Source organism: Sturnira hondurensis, unplaced genomic scaffold (assembly GCF_014824575.4).
Source record: "Sturnira hondurensis isolate 20B ecotype Veracruz unplaced genomic scaffold, ASM1482457v3 Scaffold0020080, whole genome shotgun sequence".
In the NCBI taxonomy this organism is placed as follows: Eukaryota; Metazoa; Chordata; class Mammalia; order Chiroptera; family Phyllostomidae; genus Sturnira; species Sturnira hondurensis.
In genome coordinates this window covers 1,188,556-1,202,634 of record NW_028092711.1, presented here as the reverse complement: position 1 = coordinate 1,202,634, position 14,079 = coordinate 1,188,556, and positions in this window count along the sequence as shown.

Genomic DNA, 14,079 nt, shown 5'->3' with positions numbered 1-14,079 from the left:
ACCACGCGAGGGACCCTTCCTGGCCATTCCCTGAAATCCCTAGTAGGCAGTGACGATAGATCAAACTCTTGATGGCATCTGTTATTTCCTAAAAGAGATCAAAGACTGGTTGCTTCTTATTCTGAAAATGACATTCTACTGAATTAAACAAAATGCTACCTATTAATCCAGAAAACACATTCATGTGTTTACTTTCAAGTGTTTGGGATTTCAAGTTGGGATTCGTGTATTTTTCCAGAGGACACACAATTTTATGCATTTGTATTCATGGGCGCTCCCTTCATTTCAGATTGATTGTATTCTTACAGTTTAATCAACTGGCCAACTGCTTTCATGCTTTGGAGATTCACCATAAAAGCAAGATTAACAGACCTGTGTTAATTACCATACCCTGGAACGCCTTCCCAGGCTGGACTGCCTTCCCAGGCTGGACAGGGCACCTGCCTTGCAAGAAAAACAGCAGCCTTTGTCTCTTACCTTCTTTTGTGTGGGGAGCAGGAAGGGATGAGGGGTACCTTGAAAGACCCTGGGAGAGTCAAAAGAGTTTAAATATCTTGAGGGTAAGTTGCTCTCAGAGCAGCAACAGGAATGTGGAGTCCGGAATCCGCTGTGCACTGATTTATCTTGAGCTGTCTGTATGATTCTGACAACTCGGCTCCTGTATGTCCTTTCCATTCAGAAAGTCTTTGAAAAAAATAGTTTTATGATCATAAAAGTGATAGCTAATATTTACTGTGGCTGGCATGAAGCTAACTGGCATGAAGCCTGGCATTGCGTAAATCAAGCACATTACATCATGACTCAGAGAATAATAAAGCTATTCGGTGTATGCCAAAGAATAAAAGGCGTCTTATTTCACGAAAGTGGCATCCTGCTCAGCTGTAGATGTGCGCTGAGAGGGATGAAAAGCCCTCGCAGACTAACCCACTGATGTTCCAAGTCCTTGGTTAACAAGCTTAATTAACAGAGAGGCACAATATTGCTCCTATATTACAATTCCAAAAGCGTATATTCTAGGGGCCTGTCCATTAGCTGAAGAAGAAAGAAGAGACTCTTAGGGGATTTTAGTAGAACAAAGCTGTGGGGCAGAGTGGGCATCCACCACGCGTAACAGCATTAACAGCAATTATTTCTAATTGGAGAGCATCTTGGCTGGACTCTTACAAAGGCCTGAAATTCAGTTGTGGTTTTACAGTGCCCATAAAATTGTCTAAACAAATGCGGATTTACTTGAAGTACTCCTGTGAGAAGAGACCACATGTAAATTAGAGGATTCTAGAGGGTAATAAATAACAAGGTGATTTAATACCACTTGGGAACAAGGGTTCTCAGCATGGGTTTCATACAATTTTCCATCTGACAGTTAACCCTAATAATGCCATGATTAAAAGCCTCGGGAAGCCTGAAGACACAGAAGGCCAAAAGGCCAGGGCTGTGTGCCAGGATAGGGCACGCTCCCCTCCGGGATGGCATCGAATGGCTGCCAAGGTCACCGGTGCTGCTCAAGAACTAAGACGTTTTAGCATTAGAAAGAGCTCGGCTGGGTAAAAAAATGTGTGACCATGCTCTTCCTTTTTTGTTTGGTTGGTCAGTTGGTTGGTTTTCACACTGTGGTGTTGTGTTCGTCTGCTGCAGCTGCGATTACAAATTACCACAGACTGGGTGACTTCAATTTATTTTCCTCAGAGCTCTGGAGGCCAGGAGTCCAATATCAAGGTGCTAAACTGATTCAGTTTCTGGAGAGAGCTCTCTTCCCACTGTGTCTTCAAGTGGCCTTTTCTCGGTGGGCAGGGAGAGAGATCTGACTCTCCCTCTTCCTATAAACCCACTAGTCCCATCCTGAGGTCCCCACCTCATGACCTGATTTAACTGCAATTACCTGCCTAGAGCTCCACCTCCAAATACCAGCACACTGGGGTCAAGGCTTCAACACAGGCATTTTTTTTTGGGGGGGGGGGGAGTAGGGGACAACAGACTTTCCATCCATACCGATGCCAAGATAGAAAAGGATATCCAGGCCACAGATAAAATCCATACACCCCTCAGTATCCTAAAGCTGAGGTGGCCACAGTTTGTCAAATAAACTCATTTAGATATCTTGGAGTTAGGGCAAATTAGAGATGCTTAAAAACAAAAATAAAGACCTAATTCCAACCTCTAAGAATAAGCGCTTGATAGAAACATGACAGAATTGGGGCCACCAAGCGAAAGTTAATGTGAAGCAAGACACCCCATGCAGAATGTTTGTGTGAATAGATACGATGGCAGTGCCTTCAACATCCACAGGCAGTGAGCTATTTCAGGTTTGTCCAAGTATCCCCCACCCCACCGCCCTTCCAAGGTGCTGAGCAGTTTCCCTTGGCTTTCCTTGAACAGGCCTCAGCTGGGCTGGGTTCCTTTTTTTTTCCCTAAATAAGCGTACTAACAAATTGGAAAGCAAACCAATTACAAGTGCACCAGTCATTGGTGCACCCGTCGTTGGTATCCCTCGGGGAGGCTCCTTGCGGGCAATAAGGGTGAAGGCTCTGTCATCGGTGCCCGTGCAGTGCTGTGCACGGAGATGTCCACAGTGTGGATCAGCACCAGCAGAAGCAGTGATGGTGGAGGTAAGAAACCTCAGCTCCACAGCATCACTTACTGCTTCAAGGCACTGGTTTGCCTCACCTTGGTCTTTACCACTGCATTTTACAAAGGCTACCACTGAAATCACACTGGCCCTCCACACAAAGCCACCCCTGTCACCCCTTGGCTCTGTCTCCTCTTCCCCACCGTGGCCTTTCAGACCTTCCTCTCACACCCACTACAATCCCATCGTCTACTCTTTCTCAAGGGTGACCTTTCCTTCCTCTCCCGAAGCATTGTCTTCAAAGGCACTTACTTCTGCCTCCACCTCCCTTCTCCTCAGCCTCAGAGGAAGGAGCGACACGGCTCAGGCAGGTCCTGCACCTCCACGCAGGGCCTCCCAGGGCCTCCCCAGAGGTCCGCTCACCTGGTGTCCACCTGTTCACCCTGGGTGGCTCCCCACATCCTCTAAGCAGATGATGGAGCATGTGAAACTTAAAGACAATAAAAACAAATAAGCTTTACCAGAACCTGCACCCCACTCTGGCAACCACTCTCCTCTCCATGAGCAACATTTACAAGGAAGCCCAGAGTAACTTGTCGACTTCCTCACCTCACACTGGTTCCTACGCCATCTGGCTTCCACCTCCATCACGTCATGATGATTTTTATGAAAATATCCTTGGGGATTTTATTCTCCTTAATTTATTTCTCATGATTGATACTATTAACCTCTCTACCCCTGGTCCTGGTGGCATCTGCCTCCTGGCCTCTTCTACGCTCACTGCCTGAGTTATCAGTGTTCTTAAAGGTTCTCTCCTCAGAGAGCACACTTTTTAGACTCCCTGGGAGGCTCCTGGCCCTGCCCGTGGCTCCTCCTCGTTGCTTCCTCCAACACGTCCAAGCCAGAAACCCAGGTGTAAAGCTCTGCCTCTGCTGTCACTCCATCTCTTACCTTGCCACCCATTATTAATCGGATCCAGGCCGCTCAGTCTCTCCCCCTTCACAAGCAGGTTCTCCTCACCCTCCCCACTGCTCCTGCCTTAGTTCAGGCTCTTGGCATCTGTTCCCTGCCACTGCAATAGTCTGCCAGCTGGTCTCTCGGCATCAAGGCTTGCTCACTGTCTGCGAGAACTATACCAGCCAGGGGAACTGTTATGAGTTATAGTTTTAAGTATATAGAACGCAGTTTATTCTTATATTTTTACTTATTAATTATTATATTATTTTCCCTGTGAACAACTGTAAGCCTAATTTTACCCACCCTTGTACATGCAATGAAATAGTACTTAGCCATAAAAAAGAATGAAATTTTACCATTTGCAAGAGCATGGATGCACCTAGAGGATGTTATGCTAATTGAAATCAGTCAGTCACAGAAAGACAAATACCATACTATTTCCTTGACATGTGGAATCTAAAGAACAATGTAAATGAACAAACAGAACAGAAACAAACTCATTGATCCAAAGAACAAACTGAGGGTTTCCAGAGGGGAGGGAAGTTGGGGGGCTGGGTGAAAAGGGTGAAGGGATTAAGAGGTATAGATTGGTAGTTACAAAATAGTCACTAGGATCTAAAGTAAACCCTACGAAACGTGGACAGTAAAAGTGTAATAACCATATGGTGTCAGTTGGGTAATGGAAATAGCAGGGGGAACACTTTCTAAAGTATATGATTGTCCAACCACTCACTGTGCTATAAAACTGACGTTAACCCAAAACGATACTGAATGCAAACTGTAATTGAAAAAATTTTAATTTAAAAAAATAAAAAGTCGAGTATAAAAATAAAAAGCCCAGAGGTCTGGAGGTCGCTGTGCAGGCATAGGGTGCACCGCAACCTCAGGGACCCGAGCTCCTCTGCACATTCACTGCGTGTGGCTCACAGTCCCCACATCATGGAGGAGCACCATCCACGACTGGCACCCAGGCCTCAGCGGTTATGCCCACACTGAAGCCTGCACAAATCCACCTCCCTTCCCCCCTCCCCGCTCCCTCCCCCTGTGTAGTAGAGACTCTCTTGGGACCATCTCTTGTAGTAGAGACTCTCCTAGGGCAGCAGCTTTCAACCTTTTTTCATCTCATGGCACATATAAACTAACTACTAACATTCTGCAACACAACAAAGAATATATTTTTTACCCATCTGACAAAAAAAGTATAATTTTGATTCATTCACATTGGATGGCTATTGTTGTGTGGCCTGTTGCTGTATTTTTATTTGACAACCTAAGGGAAATGAGGTAGGTACCCCTGGCTAAATAGTCAGGTATTGCATGTTTTAAAAATTCTTGCAGCACACCAGTTGAAAATCACTGGTTTAGGAAAAAGGCCATACCCATCATTTGAAGTTTGCTGTTGTGCTGGATTTGACATCTGACAGACGATCCTACACGGAAGGTTCTGGAAAAAGCCTTGGGAATACAGTCTTACTTCTGCTAAATTCTGCTAAGGCCATCGGCTGGAATCCGTATTCCCAAGGGATTTCCATCAGGCACAGAGGTTTGGCTACTTCAGACTTCCAAGGACGCAGAGTGGTTCCATCTCCGTCAGTCAAGCTGGCGGGTAGACAGGGCCTCCTGGAGCAGCTGCATTCCCTCACACCTCTGCCTGTCCATGGGTGCACTCTAGCCGGAGTTCGTATCTGTCAGACTCTGCTTGAAACAGCAGAGATGTCTAAACCAGAGCAAAACATTGAATTTATGTTAACCTTTTCCCCTCATATTACAATCTTACTCAGTAGGTGATATAGCTTTCAAGCTAAGAGAGGGTCAATTTGAGTGAAACGTTTCCACTGCCAAACAAGTATTACCAGATTTCTAGTCTCTGAAATTCTGAGCACTTTGCCAGCTGCTACTTGAGAACTTGAACTTAGTTACACTAATATTTCCATTTCTGCTACATGCAATAGTCCTCTACAATATACTACACAGTGCTATATTAGTTTAAAAATAAGCTTCTACAGCAACAATGACCCCAAATAGTAGTAATTTAATAACCGTAATGTGTACTGTCTGTTGTGTGGAAGTTTAGAGGTAGGTGAACACAGGTGAACGTAGGTGAACAATGTCTTCTATGTTGGTTCTGCCTGGGAACAGGACCAGGGCCACTGAAGCTCCCCATTTGGCCGACCTGAGAACACACCCACCATCATCCCTGTCAGGCTGGCCACCATTACCACCACATTCCAGGCAACAGGTCTAGGAAGGGGTAAAAGTACCAATTTGCCTTTTAGGAATAACACTATCATATTAGTCAGATGCAAGTGAGGCTGGGGATTGTACTTTTTTGTACAGCAGCTGTGACTCCAGCTACTAACTGCACAGGTTTCTAAGAGTGGGAAAATGGGTATCGATATTCTTGGCCTAAAGCTCTCCCAAGTCACAGAGAGAAAATCAAATCAGTTTATCCATGCAACTTAGGTCCACTGATTGAAGTCTCTGCAATCTTTAATCTATCCTGCAAATGACTATAATTTGTCTTCTGAGTTCTGCAAGAATTACCTGAGTTGACAATTACAAAACGCTTGCAGGAAAGCCTGGCTGAAGCGAGTGTCAGCCACAACTGGCTTCCTCCCTTCCCAGGCAGGGTTCTGTGAACTTCCTGGGTCATGCAGCACAGGGGAGAACCAGACTCAGATAATGTGAACAAAAAGGGAGCTATGTAATAAATCTGACAAAGTTTAGTAACCAAAAGTAACCAATCTGATCCTAAATTCCTAACTGGGCAAGTGATGGTGGACAGTCACATTCCGAGCCTATAACTTCTTTAGTTAAAGGTTTACCTTTGCCTTAAACAGACCCAGGTTGCCCTTACCAGGAGGACAAACAGCAAACGAGGGCAAAGGGAAGCATCCAGGCTCCGTGGCTTTGCTTCTCCATCTGAAATGCTGAGCACCTGAAGTGAGCTCAGCACGTTATCTGTGAGCTCCAGAACATGAGGAGCAAGTATTTTTATGTTTTAAAAAAAGAGTGCTAGACTTATCCCTGCAGGGCCAGTTAATAAAGATCAACTTCAGGCTTCATCTTCCAAACTTCAGGTTTCATCTCAGACATGGAAGTCATCCTTTCTATCTTTAAGAAGAAAAATCTGAATAAACTGAAAGTACAGTACAGGAAATATAGTCAATAATATTATAATAACTATATAAGGTACCAGATGGGTACTACACTTACTGGGGTGATCACTTCCTAAGTCATATAAATGTCTCATCACTATATTGTACACCTAAAACTAATATAATATAGGGTGCCAACTGTAATTGAAAAAATTTTTAATTACTAAATAAATACATCACTTCGTATTGACCTATCCGAGAACTGAGGGCAAACTGCCACTCCACAATCTGGAGATACGAGGTCATTCAGAGTGACACAGCCAAGACCTACTTACCTGGAACAGAAGCCACTGGAACTATGAACTGGTAGGAACATACAAATGGCAGTTTTGACAACTTGCTGGAGGCTGAGTATGAGTTAGCCTGAGAGTGAGAAACTCTTGGATCAAAGTCCTCACAGGGCCCCCACACTTCAGGGGGGTTTCCCTCCAGGAACCCCTGCAGGTTCTCACAGTGAAACCCAGACAGAGATCCCCTCCTGGCTCGGGCCAAAAGGAACCATTGAGAAATAAGGTCAGAGCCTTTCCCCTACGAAGGCCTACTCTCCAGGCCAAAGGATGTTGCCATGGCCTATTCCAGCTGGAGGAAACACAATCGTCTCCACCCTACTCCCTCCAGCCCTACTGTCTCACCTAAGGAGGATAAAGGCTCATCAGCACAGGCCAAGCCTTCAAAGAAATAGATTAGGAACACTGCAGCAATGTAAGAAAGAAGGGACAAGGGACAACTACACCCCTGGACAAATATTTTTGAAGGCTACAGCTCTGAGAAACAGGTCAACTAGAGGGGTGTGGTTTAACCAGAAGTTTATAGCATGTGATCCTTCTCTCCACCCCTTATCACATACCAACAGATCTCCAGTAGAACGACAGTGGGTTACAGCTGCCAGACACAGGCTCTCTCTCTCTCTCTCTCTGAAAAGAAATACTTAGGGAAACCCAGAGACAAGAAGGAAATCGGAAACAGGGGCCCCAGCAGGATAGAGAGCCTCTGGCACTTACAACTACAGCAAACATTAAACATAGCCCAGCTCCTAGCCTGATTAACATCAACTCTCATACCAAAGGCCTACTTACCCCAATTTCTATATCCCAGTAAAACATGTTCAGCTTTCAACAAAAGATCAGAAAGCATGACAAGAAAAATTAACACAGTCTAAAGAGACAAAGTAATTATCAGAACCAGACTCAGATACGTGAACCAAAAGGGGGCTATGTAATAAATCTGACAAAGTTTAGTAACCAAAAGTAATCTCACAGGGTGATCTGATCATAAATTCCTAACTGAGCAAGTGATGGTAGGTAGTCACATCCCAGGCCTATAACTTCTTTAGTTAAAGATTTATCTTTGACTTAAACAGATCCTGTCCATTGTTCATGTGAATTTAGGGTACTTAACACACCTTTGAAATGCCTCTTTCTCAGACTCTTGGGAAGAATAACCTTTAAGACAGCACATAATTTTATTAATTGTCCTGCAATCCAATCAAAGAGCTTCCCCACCCTGCTCTCTCCCACTTTCATTCAGTCTTCCTTAAGTTCTCTCCTTAGTTCCAAATATATAAATAGAACTATAAAACTGTCATTTGCTAGAACATTTGAGATCTTGCTCCTGTCATGTCATCATTCTGGCCCAAATAAACTCGTATAAAAATTCTCTGGACATTCAACAGATATGATATAGATGTTCAAATTATCAAACAGAAAATTTAAAATAACTATGATTAAGCCCTGGCTGGCGTAGCTCAGTGGATTGAGCGCGGGCCTGCGAACCAGATGATCGCGGTTTGATTCCCAGTCAGGGCACATGCCTGGGTTGCAAACCGGTTCCTTGCAGGCTAACTACCAGCAGGGGATGCACAAAAGGCAACCATACATTGATGTTTCTCTCCCTCTCTCCTTCCCCTCTAAAAATAAATAAAAATCTTTAAAAAAAATAATAAAAAAAAATAACTATGATTAAAATAGAAAGAACTCTAATGGAAAAAATAGATAACATGCACAGACAAATGGGTAATTGTGATATTGCGATAGTATGATTTATATTAAGAAATATATGTTAATGAGAGAGGACTTTTAAAAAGCACCTAATGAAGTGTGTTGGTTGCTAGGAGAACCAACCCTAATTAGAGGGTTAGAACTTTAAGCTCTGCCCCCCAACCTCCAGGGAGGCAAGGGGGGGATGAAGGTGAAAGAGTCACCAATGGCCAAAGATGTTATCAATTGTACCTTTATAATAAAGCCTCCAAAAAACTCAAAAAGACAGGCTTCAGAGAACTTCCATATTGGTGGATGCATCCGTGTGTCTGGAGGACAGTGTACCCCAGTTCCAGGGGGACGAAAGCTCCTGTACTCAGGATGTGTTTGGACTCTACCCTATGGGCCTCTTCATCTGGGCTTTCACTTGTATCTTTTATAATATCTGTCAAAAATAAACCAGTAAATTTAAGTAATTGTTACTCTGAGTTCTGTGAGCCATTCCAGCAAATTAATCAAATTGTATGGAAGGGTCATGGGAATCTCTAATTTATAGCGAGTTGGTCAGAAGCACACAGAACAACCTGGACTTGTAACTTGCATTTGAAGTGCGGAAAGCCTTGTCAGACCGAGCCCTTTACATGTGGGGTCTGATGCTCTCTCCAGGTACAAAGTATCATAACTAAGATAAATTGTGGGACATCCAGTTAGTGTCTGCTGAGAACTGAAAAATAGCTTGATGTGGGGGGAAAAAAAATCTCTTACAACTGTGTTGAGGGGTAGTAGCATAAAAGTAGAGTAGAAACACAGAGGACTGTTTCCTTCCAACTTAATTAATGGCATGGAAAACATACATTAGACTAATATAAACAGAGAGATGGAAACTCCAACAATGATCAAAAGAAATACTACCAATAAAACAGACCATAATAGAAATGAAGAATACATTTGATGAGTTCATCAGTAGACTAGACATAGCCAAGGAAAGAATCAATTAAATTGAAAATAAATCAATAGAAACTTCCCAAGTTGAAATGCAAGGAGAGAAAAAGGATGAGGGAAAAAAAAACAGACTATCTGAGAATGGTGGGGAAATGTCAAAAGGCATATGATATGTTTACCTGGAATACCAGAAGGTAAAGAAAGACATAGGAAACAGAAGAAATATTTGAAGTACTAATGGCTGACAACTTTCTGAAATTAATGGAAAATACTAAACCATATACTCAGGAAACTCAGAGGATAGCAAGCAGGATAAATTACACATACATACACACACACATTGTATTCAAACAGCAAAAAATCAAAGGCAAAAAGAAAAAATTTTAAGGAAGCCAGAGAATAAAAATACCTCACATAAATAGAAAAAAGGACAAGAATTCCATGGGGACTTTCATCAAAAACGATGTGAGAAAAAAGAGAATAGAAATTAAATATTTAAAGTGGTGAAGGGAAAAAACTACCAACCTAGAACTCTACACCTAGCAAAATGACCCCTCAAAATCAAGGAGAAATGAAGGCCATCTCAGAGAGACAAAAACTGAAGGAATTCACCCTCAGTGGAAGTACACTGTGAGCAAGAAATCTTAAAAACTTTTTCAGAGAGAAGGAAAATTATAAGCTCTGTAATTTTGACCTACATAAAGAAAGAATCTAGTGTTAAAAAAATAAACAAAGGCAAAATGAAACCTTTTATTTTTATTATTCTTAACTGATATAAAAGATAACTGTGTTTAAAGTAATAACAGCTATAACCCGTAGATAAGTTAAATGAACAACAGCAATATCACAAAGAATATGAATTGGTCACACTGTTGTAAGTTATCTGCGTGGCACATGACACCACATAGTGTTATTTAAGAATAGATTTACATGAGTTAAAAACTATATAATGTGAACTCTAAAGCAACTGTTCAAATAATTTTAGGTGATACAATGAGAGAAGATAAATCATAATTATATAAAGTGTCTGATAAAACCAGAGAAAGTAGAAAAAGAGAAAAAAGAAACAAAGAACAAATGACAAGTAAAAAAATACCTAATTAATCTATATTAATAATCATTTCAAATGTGAATAGTTAAATACACCAATTAAAAGGCCGGGATTGTCAAAGTGGACTTCAAAAAATAAGACTCAATTATGTAAAACAAGAAACACAATTTAAACATAAAGACTCAAGTTAAAAGGGGTAGAGAAAGATATACTATACTAACACTAACCCCCCAAAAGCTGGAGTAGCTATATTCATTTCAACAAATCAAACTTTAGAACAAGGAGGATTATTAGGAAAAAAGAGAAGCATTACATATGGTACAGGGGTCAATTCTCTTTGAGGACATAACAGTCTACAATGCATATGACTCCAAAGCAGAGTCAGGAGAAATACATAAATCCACTATTAGAATTAGAGGTTTCAATACCCCTCCATCAGTAACACATACATAAAGCAAGTAGAAAATCGGTAAGGATATAGATCATTTGGACAGCACTATTAATTAAACTAACGGACATATACAAATGCACCATCCAACAACAACAGAATATACAAGGCCTGTCCAGAAAGTATCCAGCCATGTGCTGTGAAAGATAGAGACATTCATTGAAGAAGATACAAGAAATACTGTACATAGGACAATGACAACTCAGTCTACTTCAGAGCAGGCATGTTGGGACCTTGCATAGTCCTCCCAGTTACAATCAGCTGCCCCATCATATTTTCCCGAAGCTCATTGATGGTCTGAAATCTCTTCCCTTTCAAAAGTGATTTTAGTTTCGGGAAAAGCCAGAAGTCACAGGGTGCCACATCTGGGCTGTAGAGGGGCTGATTCACCTGGGCGATTTGATGTTTCGCTGAAGTGCTGCACAAGATCTGGTGCATGAGTGGGCCTGTTGTTGTGATGAAGCTGCTAATCACTGTTTACCCATAGCTGTGGCTTACCATCATCTGGATGGTTTCTGTGGAGGAATGTTTAAGCTTAACACAGAATTTGATGCACATTCATTGCTCTACTTGCTCAGTCATTTTGAATGTGGTGGCCACACAGTACACATGCTCACTCAACAGCATCTACCACCCCCACTGCTTAGTACAGTGAAGCCATTGTTGTTCATGCATGAGCATTCCAGTTCACTCTCCTTGGCTGCCAGGTTACATCGATATCAGGCAAACCATTCTCATTATATTAACAACAGCTGGATTTTTTTCAAGACAGACCTCATATATTTTATTCTCAAGCTCATCTGGAACATCCACCAAGATAGGCCACATACTGAACTATAAAATGCACCATAACAAATTTACAAGAATGGAAATCATATGAAGTATGTACTCTGACCAAAATAGAATTAAACTAGCAATTATTAACAAAAAAAATCTGAAAAGCTCTCAAATGAGCAGAAATTAAACAATGCACTTCTAAATAAATCATGAGTCAAATAACAAGTCTCAAGAGTAAGTTAAAAATATTTTGAACTAAATGGAAAGGAAATATAATTTACCAAAATGTATGAAATGTAAGAAAAAGCTATTCTTAGGTGTAATTGTGAATCATTAAATATATCCATTAGAAAAGATGAAAGCTCTCAAAGTTAATAACCTAATCTTCCACCTCAAGAAACCAGAAAAGAAAAGATCAACTTAAGCCTAAAGTAAGTAGAATAAAAGAAATAGTAAAAATTAAAGTAGAAATCAATAAAACTGAGAACAGAAAAAAAGAAGTCAATGATATGCTATGAGAGTAGATAAAATGGAATTAAATAAAATGCTGAAAACCTGAAAAGGAAGAAAAATATATAAGCAAAACTGATTAACCTCTAGTTTATTTAATATCTGGCAGAAAAGTCCTCAATGCATTATTTTATTATTTTAAGGTTTACTTGAAAGTTTCATGAACCTTAGACCTTAATGCCCCTATAAAATGTTTAGATCAAGTGTATAAAGTTTAATTTAAAAACCTAACTGAATTGTATTTTTAAAAGAATTTATTTATGTATTTTTAGAGAGAGGGGAAGGGAAGGAGAAAGAGAAGGAGAGAAACATCAATGTGTGGTTGCCTCTTGAACACCACTGGAGACCTAGCCCACAACCCAGGTATGTGCCCTGACTGGGAATTGAACCAGTGACCATTTGGCTCACAGCCCACACTCAGTCCACTAAGCTACACAAGCCAGGCCTAAAGATCTAAGTGAATATTAGTTTGATATTGAGTGACCAACCCATTTATGAATCACGTGATGAAGACCTCGTGATCCAGAAGTTCAGTGGGAGAGATGCCAGCATACTTCTAGGTTTCTGTAGCAAGGTCACACTATCCATAGTAGGAAATCAGCTCCAACATCTGACTGGGCCATGAGAGATAGCACCTCGCTGTCCAACATTAAGTAATTATCCATCAAGAATGCCCCTGTGAAATAAGGACTGTCAGATTTACCAAGACATAGTAAGATCAAGCAAATCCAACTTCTACTCATCAAAAGGTGGAATTGTTATCTCCAGGATCAAGCTTGAGCAGGCCCAGGAAGCACAAGTAAGGTGCACATACAGGTCATTCAGACTTCCATGGCACTGAAAACTATTGCATTGGCTCCTCTCCTTTAACTCACACTTACAGAAAGTTCCCTATGAGCAAGTGATAGAGAGAAAAGAAAAAAGAAGTGAGCTTTGTCCATACTTATGCAGGTTCTGTGTGCTGGTACAAGTCATAAAAGGAATGCTGTGACACTTCAGTGCCACTGGCAAAGGGGAGCTAAAAGTCAGTAGGGAATAGAAATCCCCCTAATGGGCAGAGCTTCGGGTGCTATACCTGGTCATCTCCTTTGTGAGAGAGAAGTGGTTCAAGGCAAAATGTACACAGACTCATGTGCAGTAGGAAATGGCTCAGTGGTTGATCAGGCCCTAAAAGGAGCAAACTTGGAATATCAGAGATAAGGAAGTCTGGGGAAGGGGCATATAGATGGACATATAGAAATGGCCATAGAGTGGTGGATCTTCTTACCATGTGTTACTCCCCACTAGAGAGCATCCTTCAGGAGAGACATTAAATTATTAATGAATAGAATGTCTTGGCTAATAGATATCAGCCAGTTTCTGTCCTCAACTGCTCCAGGCTTTGCACAATGACCATCAACAGAATAGCCATGGTCACAGAGGAGAAAATCCATGTCCAGAATGGTTGGTTGCCTTTTCACATGACTCCCTTTCACTGACACTGATCTAGCTGTGCTGTTGCCTAAATGTCCAACCTGTCAGCTAAAGAGATTGATTGCAAGCCCTCCGGTATGACACCATCCTGCAAGGAAATCAACCAGGTCCTTGGTAGCAAGTTGATTCCATTGGCTCCCTTTTTGTCTTGGCAAGGTCAGTAGTGCAACCTGAACAACCCAGATGGTTAGAAAGCAATACAAGTATATCATAAAATACAC